The sequence below is a fragment of the Melospiza melodia genome, chromosome Z (assembly GCF_035770615.1).
Source record: "Melospiza melodia melodia isolate bMelMel2 chromosome Z, bMelMel2.pri, whole genome shotgun sequence".
NCBI classification, from domain to species: Eukaryota; Metazoa; Chordata; class Aves; order Passeriformes; family Passerellidae; genus Melospiza; species Melospiza melodia.
The window spans coordinates 24,018,870-24,033,351 of record NC_086226.1 but is presented as its reverse complement, the minus strand read 5'-3'; positions in this window follow the sequence as shown (position 1 = coordinate 24,033,351).

Here is a 14,482-nt window from a genome sequence, read left to right as displayed (position 1 = left end):
GGCCATTGAAGTCTGTAGTGAGGGGTGTTCTATGATATTTTCCTTCCTGAATGGGGAAAGAGCATTTCTCAGAGAGATTTTCTGGGCAATTTTAGGAAATCTGATAACTGCTCTTTGGATTTTTCTGTGATCCTGAACCTTGCAGATATGTGAACTCCATGGCTGTATCTGAAAATTTCTTACCTTTAAGACTTATGTTCCTCTCTCTATGTCTTTCCTGAGAAATTTCATTCATTGCTGAGTTTGGTCTTGACTACTCATGTGTCTAAATAAGGGTGTGCAATACTGTGTGTGACTTGTACATATAGCTTCTGGAATGTCTGAAATAGACTCAAGATGTTCTCCTAGTTGGCATTTTGTGCCTATGAAACAGGGCTGGTTTTGGTACCTGATCTCATGTCTCTCCATCTGCATCCAATTAAGGGTGGATATAGCTAAGAATGTTGAAAGTGCATTGACTCTTTCATCTAACATTTAATAATTCATCACGCAAAAGCTTTTCTTTCCTCATTCCCTTTCTCTTCCCCTTACCCTTCCCCTTCTCCTTCCCCTTCCCACCTTTCCCCTCCCCTTCCTTCCTTTCCCCACCAAGTTGCCTGACACCAATACAAGCAGAAAGCATGCATATTTAGAAAGGCTAAAGGGAATCCTGCAAGATGCTCAGATACTCATTGATATTACTCAGCTGAGTGGTCCCAGCTGGCATTCTACATGCATCACAAGGCATCAACACTGATCTTGGAATGAGCAGCAACCATTTCTTCCTTCCAGTGTCTGAGCCACAAAAATGAGATATACTCAGAAACTGTGTCAAAGTAGATGGAATTTTCTGAGCACTTTTTGGGCCATCTGGGATAAAAAAATATATTGCATCTCTTTGGTCTTGAAGGTTGACAAAGATTTCTGGATTTCTGCATATTTGTTAAGACAATTTAATGTGAAAATTTTACCATAAATTAGTGCAGTTGAAATGACTCTGCCTTTTAGGAAATCTGGAATATATAAAGTGTTACATGTTTTGAAATGTACTTTATAAAAAAGTTAAGAGAAGTAAACTGTCAGCAAAGATGGAAAAAGACCCTGAGGTATGTATGAAAATACTGGGATGGCTATGCAAACTGATACAGTATCTTCTGTTCTTTACATTCAGTTATTAAATATGTAAGGATCTTATTTTTCTTCATCCGTTCTAATTACTGTACAAGAGAGTGCTGTTCTTGCTAAGGAATGAAGGCTGTTGGTATGTCAGAATAGGAGAGGTAACATGAAAAGGGAAATGGGGATGACAAGTGGGAGAGTTACCACTGGGCTAAAACTTCTAAACATATACATAACCCCTGTGAATGATAACAGATTCCCACCCACCCACCACTGAAAACAACTCCACTATGAAGTGCTCCCTACAAGACTGTCTCACAACAATTCCTATTCCGCTTCTGCTGAATAAGTAGGAGTGGTCCAGTTCAGGATGCCTCCCATCACAAAGAGCCAAAAAAGAGATCTAGAGAAGGTTCTGATGACTGGCATCTTCTGCTTGTTTGTGCATTATGGCAGGAGTGGCAAGTGATGAGAAAAAGTATTGTTACAGCTCTCATTTTCCCATCAAATCCTTTCTAAAAGAACAAGCATGAAAAGTATGAAGCAGAAGTATGAAAATAAGTATAAAAAAATAGAAAGCCGAGCTGAACTCTTTAGGCAAGGTTGGGGTTTTTTTCTCTTTTTTTTTTTTGTTCCCCTTCCCCCCTTTCTTATAATCATCAACTGTGTGGAAAAAGTGTATAAAATACAGTATATGGTCACATCAAATTAAACACACTCTATTAGTATTCAGAAATACATATTTTAACAAAATCTTATCTAGGCCAACTCATCACTGTGTAACAGGATTATAGTGTGGCTCAACACTGGAAACAGCACAGAGGTAAATAGAAGAGTCTGGTAGGGTGCTAAGCAGTAGGGGATACCAAATTAAGGACTGTCAGCAAATACGCACAGTACAGGTACTTGTTTTTCTTGTAAACAGAAGCTAAAAAGTTTTCAACAAGAACACCTATTATTTTGCTTATTCACTTTACCTTGAGCAATTTGGGATGAAAACAGTGAAAATCTGAGATTCTGCTCAGAGAGATGTGGGAAAATAATTCTTGCAGATTGCCAGAACTTGACTGAACATAATGTAACAATCTGCTCTGACTGAACTGCTTTTGAACTAGAACCAAACTAGATAACTTTTAGAAGTCACTTCTAACTTACGAGGTTCTGCGATTCTACTAAGTATCATATGAATGCTGTCTTGTAGGAGGGCATAGCATTTGAGTTAGCCAAATCCTAAGGGGTAGGGAAATTCCTAGGGTAGTATATTAGTTGTGTGATTTTTTTCCACCTAGGGGTTGACAGGACTATGTACAGGTATTAAAGGAAGTTAAGTCACAGATTGAATTTGGCATGTCAATGCATAGTTCCCCACAAGATTTTGTTAACCTGGAGAATGACTTATGAAAATAAGGAAAGTTTGGCCTCTGAACATGGGATTTGTAGAATCATGAAGCTGAAAACGAGAGGGAGTTGCTAACCATATAGAAGAGTTTTGGGGATTGAGCTGGGCCCATAGGACACTGCCGTCAAGAGAAATAGGAGGTTCAGTGCCTGGTCTGAGAACCACACGCGGATTTAAGTTTAGGATTACCTTGTGATCACTGACGGCAGCAGGATCTGGTCGTTTTAATAAACTGATCCTGGAATCTGAACAATCAAGAGCTGTGCTGTTCTTGATTCTTTCGGTGTTTAGTGTGGGATGTAACGGAAGGAACAGCTAATTCCATGTGCACATGTATCCTTAATTGAATATCTGTAGTTATGTATGAGCAGTATTTGAGATCCACTTTCCTTAATAAGTTTGTAAAAGACACAGATTTTTCACTTTAGTGTTAAGGCTTTTTCCTGGTTGTATTTTAAGGCTATTATTACTGATCAAAGAGCAAATTTTAGTCAATTAATTACAATAAATCCTATAACAGTTTATATAACTCTTATATAACTCCTAACAGTTAAAAGAATTATTTTCCTCCTCTGTGATGCTGTGTCCTTCCCTGTCTTGCTTGCCACTTTTTCCACCCCCACCCCCTGCTCCCAGTACAAAATATATGCACAGTGCTACCATACAATGTATTGATGGTTTCTTGTTATTTCCCTTTTCCCCCCTCGATCTGCCTCCTGCCCCCACAACTGTAATCCTTCTGTCTTATTCCATGCATCTTTTTTCTTTAATGAAGCATTCTTCAACTTCATGAAAATTCTTTGATATTCAAGAAAGAATACGGAAACTTGATTCTAACTACAGGAATTGCTTGGATTGCTGCATGTAAGGGAATGAAATATTAAGGCTGACAATGTTAACACAAAGAGAGCAATAGAACATTATCTTAGGCATTAAATTACATTTCAATTTACTTGTGTCACTTCACGACTGAATGCATTTTAAATTTACAAGACTAAAATAAAAAGACACAGAAACAGGCAGGAGGCTCCACTCCCATCCTTGCAGTCTTGTTGTGGACACTCATCAGCATTTCATGTGGAGCCTCACAAGCCATACAGTGTTCACAAAATTAAATTACCTCTCAAATTACCATTTTGCCTATTTTAATGCTTTCCTCTCCCTTCAGAAGCTGTTCTCTAAGGCTATACCACTTGCCCAATCAGGTTTCCTATCATCACAGCTGTCTTCAAAGTAAAATGTATTAGAGGTGCATCCCTTTATCTATTTACAGAAATTAACATAAAGAGTGCTTCAAGTATATTCTGAATGACAGGCTTTTTGCCATGGCCAAGAGACAGACTGTTCCCTGCCCAATCAGAGATTGCTTTGCTGTCAATTAAAATTGGTCAGTATGATGTAATACGGCTTTCTTTAACAAGATGTAATCATCTTCCCATTCCCTTTGAGGATCATGAGTTTTTCTCTTTGCAGAATCAAGACCTTCAGAAGAAAGCAGCCCTAACAGACTTTCTGGATGTACTTCTTCTCAATGTAAGTCTAACTGTGAAAATTTAAATAAACTTTATAAATTTTATATAGGACTCCTGCTGGCCCAAAACACAAGGTCAAAGTTAGCATGTGCTAATTATGCAAACCCAGCATTCACAGCATTTACTGGTGGGACATTCCTAGCTATGAACAAATCTACATTTATGCTGTAACTTCTCCACTGGGCTGAGTGACTGGTTACACAGAAAGATCTTAGGTAGCTGAGAGTAGCCTGTTTTAGTGATTATCTGTTTTCATAAAAATCCATGAATAAATTCGACTTTAGGGTGAGAGTCCTTTTAAGAACATAAATCCATTTAAAATCCATTAAAAATACAATAACTATGGAGAGATGTGGAAAAACACTTGATGGTCAGCCTTTTGCTGGTGCTATGATCTACTTATCTATTTCTATAATTTTCATGTTTATAAATATAAGACTATTTATGAATAATAATTATGAGAGTGATGGAAATTAATTATATCATTGCAGGTGTTGTTCATTTGAAGTGCTGCCTACAAGAGTGCAAGCTATGCAGTACTGCTGACTTTTAGAGAACCAGATACTGCTACAATAATAGCGTAGAATGAGCTATTGGCTTACTATCTTTCTTCCATTTAAATGTAATTTGTTAACATCTGTTAAACAGAGCAGTAAGTAAAAATTACATTGCCGCTGCTGACCTGCAGGAACTCTAATTTCTGCTAAGCACTTCTGTCACCAGCAGTATGTGGAGGACAACTTTTTTGTCACAGCTGATGAGTGAACCCGCCAGGGAAGAGACTATGTTGGACCTGTTGTTTGCAAGTAGAGACAGGCTGGTGGGAGATATGGTGGTTAGAGGCTGCTTAGGGCAGGGTTATCAAGAAATTATAGAGTTCTCAACATCTGGTGAAATCAGAAGGAGCATCAATAAGAATTCTACATTCCAGAGAGCGGACTTTGGCCTATTTAGGAGACATATTCAGAGAGTTCCTTGGGAAGCAGCCCTTAAAAATGAAGGAGTCCATGAAAAGTGGATGTGCTTCAAAACAGGTATCTTGGGGGCGCAGGAACAGACTGTCCCTGCATGCAGAAAGATAAGTCAAAGAGGAAAACATGCAGTTTAGATGGGCAATGAGATTTTGAAGGAACTTAGGAATAAAAAGAGGATGTATTATCTTTGAAAGGAAGGTCAGGTCCCCCAGGAAGTATTTAAGGGGATTGCTAGGGCACATAGGAAAAAAACCAGGGAGGCCAAAGCTCAGTTTGAACTTATTTGGCAACTTTTGTACAGGATAATAGAAAATGTTTTTAGAAATATATTAATGGCAAAAGGAAGGGTAAGATCAGCCTTGTTCTCTACTGGATATGGGAAAGAACTTAGTAACTGCAGATGAGAAGGCAGAAGTGCTTAACAGCTTCTTTGCCTCAGTGGAAAAGAATCACTAGTGGGAAGATGGCTTGTCTTTAGTGGGAAGATGGCTTGTCCTCAGGATAACAGCTGTCCTCTTGGGTTGGTAGATGGTGTCAGGGAGTAGAATGGACCACCTGTTATCCGGGAGGAGGTCAGTCATCCAAGTTGAGCTGCTTGGATACTCATAAATCTATGGAAGCAGACGGGATCCACCCCAGGGTGATGAGAGAGCTGACAGATGAGCTTGCAAAGCCACTCTCCATCATTTACCAACAGTCCTGGCTCACTGGTGAGGTTTCAGATGACTGGAAGCTTGCCAATGTGGTACCCATTCATAAAAAGCGTGGGAAGGAGGATCCTGGTAATTATAGGCCAGTCAGCCTGACCTCAATACCAGGTAAGATTATGGAACAGTTTATATTGAGTGTCATCAGACAGAACTTACAGGAAGGCCAGGGTGCCAGACTCAGCCAGCACGGGTTTAGAAGGGGTAGGTCATGTTTGACCAACCTGATCTCCTTTTATGACCAAGTGAACCACCTGGTGGATGCAGGAAGGGCTGTTGGTGTCGTTTACCTGGACTTCAGCAAGGCCTTTGACACTGTCTCCCACAGCACACTCCTGGAAAAGCTGGCAGCCCATGGCTTGGACAGGAGCACTCTTCGCTGGGTTAGGAACTGGCTGGATGGCCGGGCCCAGAGAGTGGTGGTGAATGGTGCTGCATCCAGCAGTCACCAGTGGTGTCCCTCAGGGGTCTGTGCTGGGACCAGTGCTGTTTAATATTTTTATTGATGACATGGACAAGGGGATTAAGTGTTTCATTAGTAAATTTGTGGACAGTAGTGAGCTGGGACTGTGTGTTGATCTGTTGGAGGGTAGGGTGGCTCTGCAGAGAGACTTGGAAGTGTTGGATGGATGGGCAGAGGCCAGTAGGATGAAGTTTAATAAGTCCAAGTGCCAAGTCCTGTATTTTGGTCACAATAACCCCCTGCAGCACTATAGGCTGGGGACAGTGTGGCTGGAGAGTGCCCAGGCAGAAAGGGACGTGGGAGTGCTAATCAACAGCTGACTGAATGTGAGCCAGCAGTGTGCCTTGGTGGGGCCAGCACTGTGCCCTGGTGGCCTAGAAGGCCAGTGATATCCTGGCCTGTATCAGAAAGAGTGTGGCCAGCAGGAGCAGGGAGGTCATCCTTCCCCTGTACTCAGCACTGGTGAGGCAGTACCTTGAGTGCCGTGTCCAGTTCTGGGCCCCTCCGTTTATGAAGGATGTTGAGACACTTGAGAACATCCAGAGGGGGCAGCGAGGCTGGTGAGGGGCTTTGAATACAAATCCTGTGAGGAATGACTGAGGGAGTTGGGGGTGTTTAGCCTGTAGAAAAGGAGACTCAGAGGTGACCTTATCACTCTTCACAACTTCCTGAAACGTGGTTGTAGTTAGGTGGGGGTTGGTCTCTTTTTCCAGGCAGCAACTGACAGAACCAGAGGACACAGTCTCCCAAGGAAAATATAGGTTGGATATTAGGAAAAAGCTTTTTACAGAAAGAGTGATAAAATACTGGAATTTTCTGCCCAGGGAGGTGATGGAGTCACCACCACTGGATATGTTTAAACAAAAGGTTAGATATGGCATTTGGTGCCATGGTTTAGTTGAGGTCTTAGGGCATGGGTTGGACTTGATCTTTAAGGTCTCTTCCAACCTAGTGATTCTGTGATTCTGTGGTTAGAAAGTTTGGACAGATGAATAAAGGAACAGAGCACAGCCTCAAAAAGCAGAAATAAATGATTTGAATGAATGTGGAACTCACTTTATTTTTTCAGAAATGTTGATCTATTGTCTGACAATAGACTTGTCAGAAGAAACTTTTCAGCAATCGTCTATTGTTTTTGCCATCTGTGGATTTTGCATGGTTATAAGGTAGTCCTCCAATTCATATTCTATAGACTCTAATGTCTCTATTTCATAGCAACCCAACTTTGAAGTAGCAATCCAACTATACCAACACACTTATATTCCTTTACCTTTCAAGTGGTCAGGTTAGATTTGAGCACCTTTTCTTCCTCCTCAGTGCAAAAATTGTCATATTCCTTATCCTTCCAAAAAGTGCTTAAGAGTGCCAAAATGGCTTGAAAAGAATATGGTTTGGGGGTTTTTTGGTGCTCTTCTCCACTTCACAGGTGGATATCCAGCACATAGGGACAGTTAATGTTTGTATATCAAATAGGCTTAGGACCTGAGACTAGGGGTGAGTCTATGTGCACAATTTGTCCTTTATTTCATGCACATCTTATAATGACCCATTTTGATACCCATCTGAATATTTTTTCTAAATAATTTCGTAGCATAGCCTATCAAATTTTCTGCACTATTAGTCACTTTTTCTTGCTGATTTCTTTTGCAGTGTATCTACACTGTAGTGGAGTTTTAAGTATAGAAGACACATCTGCATATTTTCAAAAACTTGTAAAGGTTCAGGTTTCTTCAAGCGAACTTATTTTTCATCACCATAAAAGATTACGTCATGGGTATGGTTCTTCTTGCAAACTCAATATCCTCAGCACTTACTGATATGCAACTGTTCCGTATGTGTTGCAAGGACCAAATATCCAGTAATAAACCATATTTCATGTGAGTCAGAGAAGTTAAGAAATGTGTAAAGCATATACCTAATATCTATCCCCATGGGCCAAGAAATGCAGGTACAAAACTTGCCACTGTTGAAGTCAAACTGGGCATATGTTTTGCAAATGGCTATCAAAAAATGGACAGTGTTAAAACAGTTGTATTCATGAATTACATCTTTTGAGTAAGGCATCCCAAATATTTTAAAAATAACTATGCTACTGGCAGAAAAAATCCTCCTAGCGTGTGCAGAAAAATCCACACACTTCTTGGGAATGTCAAGTATTGTTTAGAAGATAGAGCTACAAAATATCTGCAATCTTTTTTGAAATTACAGCATTTCAGATAAGAACCATATAAATCTTTATAATCCCTTAAAGCTAATTGTAGTAATTATAACTACTTTAGAAACTACCCCAATACATTATTAAAAGTAATTAGATGATGTTCATGATCCTTCAATAACTGGGAAAGTTTCATTTTCAATAGAGAGGAAAAAAAGGTACATGCAAAAGTACATTTGCTGCTACCTCTCCTTGGTGTCTTAAGTGACAATGAAAAATTCACAAAAAAGTAGTTTCCTGCAATCTTCAATTAGACTTCAAAATTTTCATCTCATCCAGTAGTCATTACTTGTTCTTTAATCTGATAGCTGTAGGAATCTGTATTCTTTTTCTTGAAGCATCAACTGCATGGAAAAATGGGAACCATTTAAGATTTCAGAATCAGTGCAAAGTATTGATAACTTGTGAGGTGCAAGAATGCACAAATAACATTTACTAACAGAAAGGGAACTATTCTGGTAAAGGGACTTTAGCAGTGCTCCATACTGTTTTTATTGGTAACTCTAGCCATCTTTTTTTCTATTTATAACTTAACAATGAGAGGAAACAATGACAAATTTTTTAAATCTTAACAGCCCAGAACACTGGTTTTCTGGTCTCAAGGGAGAGAAACCTAGCTAAGCCATGTTTTAGTCCCTAGCCTGTCTGGGCGTGTACGGCCGTCATTAGCATATGACTCTCTTCCTGAGGTATTTCCACTTGCCATTGAGATCAGCATCTACAAAGACAGAGGTGCTCAGCATTGTGAAAACTGGAGATTTGTTCTTGAAATTTGCTTTATAAAGACTTTTATTGGATTCTTGTTCTCCACTGCTTCAGTGTGTGAGTACCTTTCTATCAGTCTCTGAAATTTTGCATGTCAAAACACTCATAAAACCACTTGTTTTGTCCCTGGGATGACTGTAAAAGTAATACTTATAATGAGTTGAAAATAAATATAGCAAGGAGACATTTTGCAAGTGATCTAAATTAGGACTTTGGTACAACAAGAAGAGGGCATGGCAATTAATGAACTCTTTAGAGAACCATGTTGCTCCATCTGTGCACAGCTGGGAATGAAATCTGTGTAAGGCTGTTTTTACTGCTTTTAGCTCCTTTGGTGGTTTTTGCAACACTCTCATTCTTTGTCTATATCAGGTTATATCAGCTGACATTCACCTAAGAATACTTCTGATCTAGAAAACTCTTACTGTGCTGCAATGTAAGTATTTTTCAGTTTGTCACAGTATTCTTCCTATTGTGCACATGCACCAACGCAATTTAGTTTCCAGTTCATTGGGTCAAAAGGCAATCTTGTTAATGTATATTACTTGCAGTTTGTGTGTAAACAGTAGTCAGAAATTTTCTTTTCACTTTTATATCAGTCAAAATTAAATGACTAGAGGGATTACACTTTTCTGCAACTTTTCTTGGTCACAGTAATTTTGCTTACAGATTATGTTTTCTCCTTCTTTCACATATAACTTAAATTAATAGCTTCAAATTATAAACAAATTAATTCCATGCAGAAATGGAATAATTGCTTTGAGATACCTGTTGGTATCTTATACATACAAGATCAGTCACATTTTAAATGATGAAAGGTTTAAATAATACAAAGATTTGGGGAAGTAAACTCATGAAAAAAGTAATTTAAAGAAAAAAGTTTGCTTTTTCTAATAACATGCGCAGTAGGGTATAAGTTTAGGCCTGTGAATCTGGCATATTTACACATGCATTCTGAGCTGGAAAAGCTTTTTGTTAAAAGAATGGGGATAACAGCTTTAAAATTTCAGCTTTGCTTCAGAGCTTCAGCCTTAGTAATACTGCAAGAATCCAAAGATCAAAAGAACGAATGTTGTGTGAATTGGACATTCAGCTGATATAAATCAGCTCTGATCTGTTTAAAACAATGAGACTACTGAGCTACACCAGCTGTGGATGTGGCCTAATGTTTTTAATGCCATAGAACAACACAGTTACTCTGTGCAACATTCTAAACTGCATCCAGTGTATTTATTGATGGCATGCTTGTCTGCAGGGCCAGAGCTTTCCTGCTGGGCAGGCTGCTTTCTAAGCAGAGAAAGCAGGCTCCAAGCTGGGAACAGGCAGAGTAGTCTCCTGTCCCTGTAATGATCTGGACTCAACATGCTTTCCAGCTGTCATGTGCAAACAGCAGTTATATTGCTGTGGTTTTTCCTCATCCTGTTCCCTGTCTGTGCCTGGGCAGGGTCTGGCAAAAGGGGAAGGGGAAAACACACTGCCAGCTTGACAGAAATTCACAACAGCCATCATAATGTCCTAAGATCCATGAAGGAAAAATGTTGATGTCTTTATGGATCAGCTTGTTATCTTCCCTTGACCCATTCCCCCTTCCTATGACTGCATATACACACATTATAAAATGGAAAGTGGGTCATGACAGTTTTTTGTAAATAATATAAATGAAAGTAGACTTTTTTCTGAGGTGATTTTGGAAATATCTAGGGGGACAAAGATAAACTGTTTTGGAATTCTGTGTATAGCTCTCTGGCCATCTACTGCTCACACTACCAGGGACGATGAAGATACATAAAAATAGGCTGTCAGGGTTCTCAAGAGCTGCCTAATCTGTCCTTTCCTGAAGCAAGATGGATATTGTCAGCTGGAGAGAGGAGACTTGTTATCTTTAACTTTTTTGGTAAAGAAATACAAATGTGAAGGCTGCTGTCTTCTAGGCGATATGAGAAAATAATTCACAACTCTTGCTGACAGAAGGTTTTTGTTAATGGCAAGCCTCAATTTCATTATGTAAATCATCACCATTAGAGAACAAGATTTTGCCCTTCCTGTGTGCTCCCTTCCAACTGTCAGTATTTTCTTCCTGAGAATGAACAAACACTAATTCTCAGATTCATCACAAGACAAGGAAAAGCTGATAAATTCCTTCGTGTTCATTAAAATGATATCTCTTGCTAAAGACACTTTTTCAGATAGGGCACGGAAATATGTATGGGAGATAACTTTGTAAATTCAGCAAGATTGCACATAGACATTGCCCATTTCCCTTTTTGCAAAGTTACTTTACTCAGGTATTTTGCTTGTGATTCACTAGCTCTCTAGAATCCTTTATTTAAAACAGCTGCCTAAAAGTTTGTTTTACTCATTGCAATTACTGATTTAATTTTTTTTTAATTTATTAGTTTTCCAGTTAGATAGGACAGAATTGAATTCTGATCTTAAAACTTACTTACAGCCCTTTATATCTCACTACTGCAAATGTAGTAGGAGTAGTGAGGACTTTTTGGTACAGAAGGAAAATTTCAATATATGAAGCCGTAGGAAAGAAATACTAGCTTTCTTAGAAACAAATTGTTTCAGAGGGAAATTACTTGAGACTGTGAGCGACTTTTGCATTTTTTGTATTTTAGATGAATAAAGCTGTGATCAGCCAAAAACCTATTCTTAGAAGGGGATCTAGAGCCTATTTCAAGAAAAATGTTTGGTTTCTTAAATCTTGCGCAAGTAACTATATATTCTGAGAAATTACTGCTTTCTGTTACATCAAGATTTTTACTCAATTATCAAGCTTTCAAATGTTGACTCTATATGGCTATAGGGGCATATACTCTATATTGACAGTCCATTTTGTCCATTTTGAGTTGGTTTTTTTGGTTTGTTTTTGTGTTTGTAAATTTGCAACAATGACATGCATGGCTCGGTATACTTGGATAGGAAACAATAAAGGTATAACTTGCAATTTTTTTAATATATAAAGCTGGAAAATAGAAATGGAAAAGAACTTTCTCCCAAGTAAGGTGATAGAGTGAAAATTAATCATTCTGCCAGGGAAATTTTAGAACTCTGAATTTAGATTATTTTAAAACTCTTAGTACATTTTTGTTAAATAACTTAAATCTCACCAATACCAATATCTGGGGCTTTTTAGAGGTTTTGCATCTATATGGACCATAGGTATCAGGATAACACAACCTGAAAACAAGAACAATTTTATGGACATGTCTATGCAAAATCTCTTCAATTTTGTAGAATTGCACTGCATTTGAAAAAAATAGTCAGTTTCATTATAAGCTTAAAGGAAGAGCAAAAAAATATGAAGTTTCTTTAGTTATGTAACTATTCATCTTCCTCCCCATTTGTTATGTGAATCAGAGCTAAACCCAAACATCTGCGTTTTCTGCATTAAGCTCAAAGCTAAATTTGAAATAGAATGCTTTCACTACAGAATGTCTATTTTCTTTATTCTGTTGTTTACTAAAATGCAAGGGTGGGAGAATCAGATGCTATTAGTACTGCTAAAATATTCTAAAAGCTTCCAGGGAATCAGACAGCAGTTCACAAATATGACATTTTTCATACTGCTGAAATAATGGAAGAGGAAGTTGAGAAGATTTAATTTTATGAGTCTTTGTGGCAGTGCACAAAGAATAATTCCTATAAATAAGACATATAATGTTTCTCAACATGCGTCCTGATCTGCAACTATTATGTTAATAAACATAGCTAATCAGTTTAATGTACTCAGGATGAGACAAGCAGTGAATACTAATACAGAGATAACAAGAAAGGAATCTTTTTTTTACCATTTTTATTATGTTAGGGCAAACCTGACATCCATTTGTGGTTAATGAATACTGATTCAGGAAAAATCTTCTAGAGAGACAGTTCTCACATTAAGAAAAGTAATACATCATATAATTTTTGAGAGAAATTTTATATTTAAAAAAAATTATGTGATGTCTTCATTATGTAAGTGTAAGATACTAATGTCTCTTTTCACACTATGACATTTCTACTGAAACTTGGCAATATTTAATAAACAACAACTAGAGTTTGACTTTGTCAGAGGAAATTTAGAATAGCTCTAAGCTGGGGTAATTTTACCTTACACTGAGCTCCTACTTCCTTGAACTGTCATGAAAATATGTCCTTAGCCTTCTCTTCTACCTCTTCATTTTCTATTTTTAGTTTGCTTTTTCTTGAGAACTGTTATATCACCGGAATTTTGAAATTATCTTCTGTGGGCTGATGACTGGAGAAGCTGATCGCAAATGTGTAAGGATATTGTTACTGAAAAAGTTTGTACTACACTTCAATTTTTTTTTTAATTTAAATCTTCAACATTCTTTTTTGTCTCATTATCTGGGCTACTCCACATTCAGCTGAGGGGATAAAGCATGCATAAACATCATCATCAAATTCTGACAAACACTGCTCTGTTTTCTCTCTTGTACACTGAAGTGAGGAGAGTGGCAATACATTGAATTTCTGTACTGTTTGAACAGAATCTTAATTTTTACATCTTTGTTAGTAAAAACAACATACTTTCAAGCATATTAAAGACAGAACTATGGCTTTAATAATGAGATGTGATCTATTGAAAGGCTACAGGACCAATTTTAATCCATTTATTTCAAATACATTTCATTACATTTTGTAGTCTTACAGAACTACATTAAAACAGAGAAAAAAGAAAACCAAAAGACCAATTAGGTCACCTAGTCTGTCCCTTGAGGGACCAGTAAAGCATTGTTCCCTACAGTGTTAAATAATCATTTTATCTAATTATTCAAACCCAAAGAATGGTCAAGCAATCCAATCTCTCAATTAACAAAGAATTCTGTAAGTCTTTTTAAATAAATAGGGAAGTTTTCTTTCTGGAGTAAATGTACTATTACCATTCAATCAAGAAAAAGAAGAAACCCAAGTGCATTAAAATAAAATCTTTAAATGAAGTTCTGACAAAAATCAGGCCTTTATCATTCTTTGAAGATTCCAGGACAGAGTTGTATGAAGCACTGCACTATGGACGAATCAGGTGTATTACAGTAAAGGGTTTAAAATCAGGCAATTGAGAACTGGCATTTTCTTTTCACACATCTGATGAGCTACATCTAAGTTGACAAGAATCCTCAGTTCTGGATATTTTGATTTTTAGACTCTCCAAGCTGTCAAATGACACAACAAGTTTTGTATTTCTCAGTTTGTACTTTTAATAAACACTTCCCAGCAGATTCAAGTACAGTGTGATTTAAGTAAGTACACTCTGTGCCAATCACAAAATAATTTTTTGTCCTAACAGAATTTTGTGAACTGCTCTGTTACTGTGATCTAA